Source organism: Morone saxatilis, unplaced genomic scaffold, assembly GCF_004916995.1.
Source record: "Morone saxatilis isolate NCDOM2014 unplaced genomic scaffold, NCSU_SB_2.0 Contig1, whole genome shotgun sequence".
Taxonomy (NCBI): Eukaryota; Metazoa; Chordata; class Actinopteri; family Moronidae; genus Morone; species Morone saxatilis.
The window spans coordinates 17,408,456-17,419,585 of record NW_023339651.1 but is presented as its reverse complement, the minus strand read 5'-3'; positions in this window follow the sequence as shown (position 1 = coordinate 17,419,585).

Sequence of the window (11,130 nt, the reverse complement as noted above, 5' to 3'; positions counted from 1 at the left end):
ATTCAAAGCATGTGTGGCTCGGATACCTGACCCTGCTGACCTGCCGGACAACCCAAGACTTCTGTGCGGCCTAGGCTGAAAAGGAAATTTTTAAAAGTTACACCCCAAAAACCCATCTATGCGCTAACCCCGTGTTGAGACCATACGCGCGCACCTAAAATAATATTATTACTAGACCAGATAGGTTGTGAGCCTAGGACTCCTAAAAACAACCCCACAGGTCTTGCCCCCAAAATCAGGTTGCAGCAGAGTTAAAAACACACATATCAGAGCAGGGAACGCATAGATAGGCACAATATAACGTAATATATAACACAAAATGTATAGTAATGGTCAAAAAATGGATAAAAGAAACCAAGAGAGCAGGGTAAAAATCAAAGCAAGTACCCAAATGAGGTGATATGTCTAAGAAACGAGGGGTTGAGGGAGTGCAAAAAACTATGCCAGGTCTGATATGCAAACGAGCGAGAGGAGCTGCAGCCACACACTCGCCTGGCTAACCCAGCGGAGTGGCTCCAGCGCAGCAGCCAGTATGACCGATACAATCTATAATATCCGGTACATCGACACAACACACACAAATCGACGCCGCTTGCACTGGGTCTTACTCTCGGGTGAACGCTATCTTCGGCAGGCTCGGGGGAAAGTTATCTGACTACCGTGGCCACGATCTCATGGGCCCCTCCAATTCTGAATTCCCTGGCCTTCCTCACGTTCCTGAGCGATGCAGGCCTGTCGCGCTACGCCACCATGAATGCGTATGAGGTATCCCACTCTGCCTGCCTCCGCCTGGTGATTAGTTAATCTAGTTAGTCCAAATAGCGGAAGCGCGCTATATAGAAATCCGCACCCAAGTCCGTCCCAATCTGTCCTCCGACTTCAGCCTCCACTGCCCTTTTCCGCTTGATCTGTCTCATCTGTTCGCCTTGTAGCACTCATGCACCAGTCAGTGCCAGTAATGAAAACAAAAAATGAAAAAGTATGTCCAATAACATGCAATAGAAACCAAATCGACAAACCAAGATACACAAAACTGACCCGTCACACATAGTCATTAAATGAAGAAAGTGTACACTGTGATGCTGCTGCTCGAAACCTCTTTCTCCACCAAAAGTGGCTGAAACATTCCTAAATCAGCTGCGGCACTTTTCACTGAACCTTGTTATCGGTAACAATCTGAGCGAATAAAAAACCCTCCACTGTGAGTAAAAATTATAAAAGCTAATTTGCAGAAGACAGCAAAAACGTTTCCTCTTTCTGTAGCATGCTTTTACTATAGTTAGGACTTGTTAATGTAGGCACTCCCCGAGGACAGTCTAGTCCAAACAAAAAAGGTTTAAACTTTAATCTCAATTTCACACCATCCAGACGCCAATCCCGGTAAGGACAGAAAACTGACCGACACAGAACTGTTAACACATTGCTTGGGATTATTTAATGTATAATACTGAAACCTTGGACGGTGAAATAAGTAATCACATGTATGGTCAACATATTAATAAGTCACTAACATATAGAAAGCATGAATAAAATGAATTGAAATTATTTCATGAATGTAAAAATGGAACACTCTTAAAAATATTAAAAATCAAGTCCATTTTATTTGTAGTCCAAAATCACAAGTCTGGCTCTGAGGGCTTAAATTACAATATGTACAACGTATACTCTATCCTTAGACCTCAGATCTGGACAAAGACAAGTTCCACACAAAACCCTTAAGTGGAAAAGCAACGCATGAACTTCAAAATCAATTTTAAAAAAAGGCCTCACATGGGAAGAACACAGAGACTGCCTCATCCTTTAATTACCTGACTTATTTTTTGTTCTGAATCAGCTACAGGTGTTATGTAAATTTAGACACTCTCTCATGGCTGGGAGCAGAGAGTCTTACTCTGTTCATTTACAATAATTACTTGTTCACAGGAAATGTAACCGAGGGGCTGTGTGAAGAAAATGTTCTTGGCATGGAGATGTGCATGGAAAATGTTCATGGCAGCGAGGTGTTTACATCCCAGTTCATAATTATTTTGAGTTTCCTACACTCTCCCAGTGGACCCAGTCCTGGACATCTGTGCTATTGTCTGGATCTAATCTTTTGTTTTCTTTCTTTTCTTCAGGTGAACTGACGAGGATAGTGATCTTTTCATGAAAGGAATGCACTGGCTGTTTTGTTTTATTGGTACACAGTGGTAATTTTAAAAAATGAGAAAGTACTGCCTTAAAGGGGTATGGAATTTGATTATGCAAAAAGTTTTATGCCAGTGTTTCACGTTATTTGTGACAGGCATGAGTTTGGAAATTCGGGCCACATCAGGACAAAATCACCTGGACACATTTTCTTGTGAAGGTGGGATAGTATGGAATGAAAGTGATACCTCTTATCACAGTAGCACAGGGTATTTTCAGGTGGATCTGGTTCAATTCCTTTGCAATATACTTATTTTATTGCTCTTTTGTAAGTTCAGTCTGTTTTGTCTTATCCTTTTCTCTGTTACCCTTCCCTGAACTTTCCTCTACAGCAGCTCTGCAGGCTGCCATACAATACCCAGGCAGGCATACAGATTTATGAGGGAAAAAAACCTTTTAAGTTATGTAAAGAAGATGGGCAATACCTTGTAGAATATGAGAATCCATGACAGCTTGCTTATGCTGTTTAGGTGTGATATCTACTGTCTTCCACATTTGTAAAAAGCTTGGATGTGTGTGTGTGTGTGTGTGTGTGTGTGTGTGTGTTGGGATTTATGTGTGGGGGTTTGAATCAGCAGCAGACTGGAGATGTCCCAGAAAGCATAATTGTTGAGGAATCACAGTGACAGACTTATACAGATGGTATTCTTTGGTACATACATTTCAGGCAAATACCAAGACTGCTACTGTAATCTGAGACTGAACAGTGCAGGACCTGGTTAAAGGCCCTTTTATCTGATATTGTAAATTAGTGACACATATTCCCAAATAAATGTGCAATTAATCAAATTATCATAATACATACATACAGTGAACCATGGATTTGTTTTGTTCAAAGTCCGCCATTTTCCATACTGGATTCAACTTGCCTACTTGCAATTGTAGAAGGGATTCAAAGCAATGCATGCATGGATCACAATGCTGTTTTAAAGTTTATCTCAATGTATTACATCACTGTTTGTTTGCATGTCAGAGCTGTGTTAAGTATCTGCTGCTTCACATTAAAATCATTGAACTGGTGAAGCTGGTAGATGGCTTTTATTTTGAAGCAGTCACAGAAAACACAGTGTATTTGTCTCTGTCTCAGTTTTAAGTTTTGCAAGGTAGTAATGGACACAATTAGCTATGAGATGACAACAAGGAACTGTGTCTTATTGTTGTGTGGCAAACCCCTCACACAGCATGAAATGAGATTGCAGTTAATTAGTATTTTTTTAATGTTTTTTAGCGCTCACCTCTGCTCTTATACACCCTCACCAATCAGTTGATTAGAGTGATTTTGACAGGATAATGCAAAAAAACTACTGCCCGGACGCTTTGCTTTTAGGAGTGACCAGCCACCACCTTTTGGTTAGTAATAATTAAAGGAATAGTTCAACATTTTGAGAAATACACTTGTCTTCTTTCTGGCTGGAGTTAAATAATGCAGCTCTAATATTTGTCAGTTGGCAGCCGGTTGTCTAACATAAGGACTAGAAACGGTGCAACAGCAAGCCCAGGCTCAAAATTGTTTTTACACTTTTATTGTAGTCTACAGCAGTGGTTCAGCAGATTAAGCAAATGAGACATGTCTTAATTAGTGAGTTTTCCCCTTATTCCAAGTCTTTATGCTAAGATAAGCAAGAGTGGTATTTATTCTTTCAACTTACTCAGAAAGCAAATAGGCTAACTGCATTTTCCAAACAGTCAAACTATTTTTTTAATCATATTTGTTTGTTTATTTGTTTTTAAATTTAATGGGAATTTAATGAGGAAAAATGTTGCTACAATATCAAATTAAATGCAAAAAAAAACATTCCCTTCTTTCCTAATTGACCATCCCAACCACACGATAAAACTAATTAAACAATCCTGCATCTCTCTAATTTAAGTAACTGGGAGTAAAAGAGACACAGTTGTGGGCACTGTTAATCCATTTAAACAGAGAAACTAATTTGTGAAATATTAAGAATTGTACTAAATTACTATTATAAGTTAAATATCTGATATTAGTATTTATCTTCCACCAGAACTCCAATATCAATAAAGGAGTCGATGAGGGGATGTAACGGTAGCCTGAAATTAGCCTAAAGTTAAACGTGGAATCAGAACTGAAAAGTTACTCATTCAAGTTAAATTGACAACGATTAATAAAACCTTGAACGAGCAAACATGGTAAGATGTCAAAAGCAAGAGAGAGAACAAAGGGAATGCTGCTGGTGAGAAACAGAAGAGATAGTCAGATGTGAGAAGTAGCTGAACTAAACTTAAAAAAAACTTAAAATTAGTTTTAGGGTTGTAACTACAGTGGACGAGAGGTATAAGAAAATTCCAAAAGCCACAACACAACGGAAAAAGCTACAACACAAATACAAAAGTCACCATGCACAAACACAATGGAAGTGAGTGACCACAGATGTTGACAACGAAGCGGCATGCTGTTATTAGCAGCGGACTTATTGACTACTGATGTGTGGAAGAGGAAAGTTGTAGGCCATTTGAGAAGTATTAGGTGAAACGTTGTTTGCTAGCAAACTATGATTACTATTGCTTTATCCCTTGGGTTGTGGCTTTTGGAATTCGCTGATAGCTCTTGGCCACCATATGTTACTTATTCTATTGTATCAGACTGAAGTGTTTTTGCTTTCCTGTTTAATTTGTGTTTTTGTGAGTAAATACAAACTAAAATGTGCACAGGCAGGGCCATGCACAGGCATTTTGGGGGGCAGATGCACAAATGGGAAACATCTTTTACTTACTTATATATTTATTTATTTACCTACTCGTGCAGATGTTAATACTCAACAGATTTCTACAAAATGATCAATTCACACAGTTCACTATTTCTTTATTTACCATAAGAACAGGCAACAATAAAGACAACAACGGCACATTGTATGCTTTAGTGGGCTATAAAATAAATAACCATTCACTTCTAAATCTACCCTCCAAACAACAAAGTAGGCCTATGTTCAGTTGCAACAATTAAGTGCGCTCTGCTCTCCTCATCATCTTCCTTCTCCTCCTTTTCACTACCTCCTCATTTTTTCTCCTCTCCTTGCCTTTCCTCTCCTCTCCTCTCCGCTCTACACATCTCAACAGGAACCTCCCTGGGACACCTCCTCAGGCTGTTATTTCTCAGATCCACCCTGAAGACAGCTGCTATGCTATATCTCCTTCTATCTGTCATACAAACAAACACACGCAAACACCCTCCTCCAATATACACAGTGTATACCATGCATACATAATCATTTACACAGCACATAGTCAAATACCTGCAGTGCAGTTTCTGGTATCCAAATATTAACCACGTAATGCATATTTATAGATTTCAGTTGTCTGACAAACAAACTAACTAGTTTAGCAGACTGGAGTTAGTTTCATTGAAAACACTATTTTCCACCAGACTAGCTTAATGGTGCTTTGATTTAAAAACAGTGGCAAACAATGCCGAGGCTATAACACTGTCACTGTCACTAATGAAGGCAGATCCGGGAGACGTGGATCATGTTGCTTCACGGGGAGCTCCACATGTGTGCGTCGACTGTGGTGCCTGTGACGAGGGAAGTCGAAGAGGGAGGGGCAGAGATTGTGTGGTTTTTCAGAGCTAGAACTCAGTTGTTTTTATTGAGAGTTGATGCCCTGAGCCAAATTTGAAAACTAAAATAAACACAAAGAAATAGAAAAACATTTCATGCAAAAAGGGCACTGACATTGGACAAGAGCCTGAGCACGACCTGGAGTCTATCTGTGCACGTCCCTGTGCTTGGGGTCAAGGTTCTCTGTTTCCAGCAATGTGGAAGTGGATTGATGGAAGTAGCAGCTAGAGTGTGAGGAAGAGGAGCTTAGATTTAAAATGCTTATGCAGTAGCACCATGAAGCCTGGCCTCAAGTTATCAGGGAGCTAACGCGGGGAATCAGGAAAGAAGAGATCTGACTTTTCCAATAATCAAGTTCTCCTCGGCAACTCCCAGTGCATCTCTCAGCTGGCTAACAGAGATACTCTTCACTGAATGCAGACTACAGGAAGACCATCTCATCTTGAAGGTTGGCCACCAGCTGTGATGCTAGCGTCTGGCTGAACTTTTTTGTCTTTTTCAGTCCTGGTAAATTTGTAATCTGCAGTTAAGGGTGTCAACCTTAATTTAAGTGGAAAAGATATCTTAGTATTCAAGTTTAAAAAACCTATACAGAGAAAAAGATGATGGCAGGTCAGTGAATTTTCCACCTCTTGCCACGCTAGGTGCTTACAGACTCTGGTATGCAGAGACAGAATTTGGATTTATCAGAATTAAATCCAGTGAGAGGGATAAATAAAAAGTATTCCACCAAATCCCAGTGGATAGCAGTACATTGGATGAGAGTTTCTAAGCTTAAATTCAACCACTGGGAACAAACAGAGAAAAGATCAAATGGGCTCAGCATTAAGTCACAGTAATAGAAGATTATAATCGTCAGACTGTTGCCTCAGGTCCATTTCTGGAAATGTATTTTTACAAAGACCTTAAGGTTCGTCTTTGTCTGCTTCACATTTGACGCGTGCATGTCCTGGTGTTCTGCAGACTTGAGAAGCATGCACTGGCATCAAACAGTTGCGTGCAGAGAGTTTTAAATGTGTAAATAAAAGGGCAAATTTCCACATGGGGGGGGGGTAATATAACTGTAGCAGTTTTGCCTGCAGTGTGCTCATCCCTGTGCAGCTTATGACAGATCCCCCCTGCTCCCCTCATGCTGAAGCAGCAGTACAGGCCAATACAAAGTAAGGTGTCAGCTTATACAGCAGTTATACTACTGGTAGCAGTAGATAATATAATGTTGCTCTTGCTTTTAGTTGGTGGAGGTTTTCAACAAACTAAATTGTTTATTGTTTTCCATAACTTGTACTTGGGAATGTAAGGTGAGGAACACGTACTGTATTAACATGTTACTTAGTCTCAGTTAATTTCAACTTCACAAAGGTTTGGAACATAATAAATATTGAATCCAAGTGCATTTTATTTATGAGTTTCTGTGTCTCCAGTCCAAATTTGAGTCTGCTGGATTGGGCACATGATGCCAGGGGGTTTGATCCATCCAGATTATTCTGCTTTACTCAACACAGCTGCTGCTCCGTTAGACTTTCCAGCTCAGCAGGAGATGCTGAATATGAATACAGTAGCTATTCACAAATGATCCGACAAACATTTTTATTAAAACTGATTTATACAGATTGTGCTTCCAAACCTATGATTATAGTCATTAGCAGCATGGCAGCAGTCTGTCCTGTTAAGGGTAATTCGAGAAATTTTAACTCTGCGCCCTACAATGTTTTGGAGTCTAAGTAACTAATAGGGACAAAAGGTTTTGTAATTGATCCATATCGCCTCAGTCGCCAGCCACAAAATGGGCTGCAATAAAAATCCTAGAGGGCAAATGTGCCCGTCAAAATACGTCCACTAAAAGTGCTTATTGTTATTCTAAGTGTCTCACAGCATTAAGGAAAGGATCCCTACAGAGAGACAGATGGAGATAGTATGGTGCTTTTTGTTTAACCAGAAGCAACCATTATAGCGCTCTGTTCAGAGCCACCAAACTCCACTGACAAAAACACCAATTTTACCTTGCAGAACACAGGAGTGCCTCGATTAGTTAGTTTGTTTGTGTTATTGTGTAACTTTGGTGTAGTCACACATTGGTTTAGTGTGACAACCCTGTATCTTAAAAATTACCCTTGTGTAAAAATGAGCTACTGGAACAAATATGTTCTGTAAGAAACTTTATGGTGCCTTGACTACAATGTTTGCCTTTGTTTTAATTTTGTTAGTGAGTGAATGACTTGAAGCAGGAAACGGGACACCTATACTCTGTATGGCAATCTACTGGGCAGTCTGTCTGTACAGACCATCAATATTATACAAACCAAGTTATAAGGGAGGACATGAAAGTGTGAACCAAACTTCATGGCAATCCATCCAATGTTTGTTGAGACATTTCACTGAAAACCACAAATGCCATTCTCATGGACAGTCTGGGGATTACCAAGGTCAGTAGGCTTCATTTTATCTGGATTTTTGAACCAAAATGTATGGCAATTCATCTAATAGTTGTTGATATTTGCACCAAAGTAGTGGACTGACCAACCAGCATTGCCATCCCTTTACAGCAGTGCGACTAGTCTGGTTAAAAATACACTGGAAGTAGCAGAGCTTTAGCTGTTTTCTACTTGCATGTAATGCATGAATTTGATATTGGAAATAAACACATTGGAAATTACTAGTGCCATGTCAGTCTTATTAGAATTTAAAGGACCAGTTGGCAGGATTCTGAGGCATCTAGTGGTTAAGTTGCAGAATGCAACCATTTGAATATAGCTCAGCCTTCCAAGTGTGTAGGAGCAATTATGGTAACCACTAAACTCCCAGAAAGCCCTGTCTAGAGTGAGTGTTTGGTTTGTCCATTCTAGGTTACTGTAGAAACATGGCGGTTCAACATGGCGGACTCTGTAGAAGACGAGCCGCATTTATGTAGATAAACATGGCTCATTCTAAGGTAACCAAAACACAACGATTCCTATATTCAGATAATTATACACTATAATGAAAACATACCTCTGAATATTATATTCTGTATCTGCTAAAAGATCCTTCTAAATATTACACACTGGACCTTTAACAGATGTTGTTCCACTGCCCAATAAATAAATTACTACTGAAATCATTTTAAAATCGACAAGGGCATCAAAGACTGTTTAGTCATCCTCCCTATCACTCTCTCCAAAATAGGTTTGCCATGCAGATTAGTGGTATTAATGTATGTTGTCAGTAATATTGTTCAATGTACAGGAAGTTACAGGAAGTGAAACTGTTCTGATACAAAGGATATTCTACATCCTTGGTTTGAAGTTGTTACATTGTCCATTTTGTGTCTCTATTTCATACTAATCACCAACCCACAATACCTTAAAATATAATTGACATAAAAGAAAAGCTTGAAATCAATCAGTAGAAATCAATAGAAAAAGATACCACCTCATAGTCACTAAATCTTGGCAAACAGCTCAAATGCACAAATTTAATTAGCATATTTGTTCTTCACATATTACTCATGACTGTCTAGCTGAACCATAATCCTTTTCCCCCAACAGACGTCAGTCCTTTATCTGCAACACCCAAGATAATACTCCAGCACACACACACACACACACACACACACACATAGGGATTGCCATCATCTTCTCTCTGTTTATTTCTTGGAACTTGTTTTTAGTGCGGTGTGTGAGTGAGTTCCATCAAGGAGCTTTTTGGTATTCAGTGATGGCACTCGGCGGCGGACAGGGAAGAGGCCGTGGTCGGTGTACCGTAACGCTCTGGACTCAACCTCTGCAACAGCCCTTCTTAACCTGCTCTATCACAGCACGCTGGATTGAGACGAATTGGAGGGGAGGTGTCGGAGCGTATCGGCTGCAGGGGCATCATGTGCCACCGGCTCCAATGGCAAACAGAGGGGAGAGATGGCACAGGGAGAAATTAAAGAAAAAAAGACTGTTCAGTTTCTTTTAGTGCTGTTTATCTTTCTCTTCAATGCCCCCCCTGCTGACCCTTGCACCTGATACTTTCATCATCAATGTGTGTTTATTTGAGAGAAAACAGAAAAAATGAGTTTGAAGTTCAAAGCAGAAACACGTCACAAACAAGACTTCCCCTCTTTGTAATGAGCATGTGCTGCATCTCTGTAATGAGGAGAGTAGTCTGCAGGGACTCGTAGATCCTCTAAAGTGCCAGCAGGGTCAGCTCGGTTCCTTCGTCATCGACGAATGCTTTCTTCTAGAATTATAATAATCTCTTCCTCACTCCCTTGGGTGCAGTCCCCTTCCCACATTTACCTCTGAAAAACCTCAGTCAGATCCCTCAGGCTGCCTGACAGCACTTGTAGTACACTGTGCTCTTTTCAGTGCAACAAGTGTGTATATTCTCTGTGGGGTTGCGGTCGAGATGATTTCCCTGTCAAGAAGGCGAGTCAATCGATGTGGTCCAAGACGCCACGGCAAAGAGGCACTACAGCTACCCTTTTACCAGTGAGAGCTAATTGATGCAAATTCAAGTACTTATGAACAGGAAATGGAGCGTGCCAGTGTTTTTTTTCTTTCTTTCAGCTGGGTAACATTTCCATAAATGAAGTGCTAATCCTCAGATCCCTTGATTGAATCTGGTGACATTATTACTTTGAAGTGATGATTGGTGTTGTATGTTTATCACTAAATGTCCTGGAGACAACTTAAAAATTTGGTTTGGGTGGCTAATTAACTGTCAGGTTAGTCATAAACTGTCCCATTACTTTCAATCAAGAATATCTTAATGGGTAATTAAGTGATATTTTACATAGACATTTTGAGTGCCTCTACTCCAAAAGATTTTATTAATTGGTTGCTTTTGCAGCATTCAACCAAATACTTTGTGTTTTACTGATCCATCTGGTTGACTTCCGATGATACTGACCTTTGTAAAAACGGTCGGCAGCCCTACGCACATGATCAAATTACTAAAATGCTTAAATCAATGCTTCCTGCCCAGCATTAAAAGGTGGAGAGGGGGAAAGTAAATCATGGCTGGGAAAGGAGGTTCACTAATAGCCAGATGGCCAAAATCATGTAGTAGTAGGATCTTTATGCCTTAACAAGACTTTTATTATATGCTTTGTAACAAGTTGAAATCTTGCGCATTAAAGGTCCAGTGTGTAACATTTAGTAGAATCTATTGTCAGAAATGGAATATAATATTCAGAGGTATTTCATTAGTGTATAATCACCTGAATAGACAAATTGTTGTGTTTTAGTTACCTTAGTTATTATCTACAGATGCTGTGGGTCACCTTCAATGGAGTCCGCCATGTTGAACCTTTCTACTTTCTCTTTCTGTTTCTACAGTAGCCCAGAACAGACAAACCAAATCCTGGTACATCTGTTATCACCTCCTCCAAAAATGA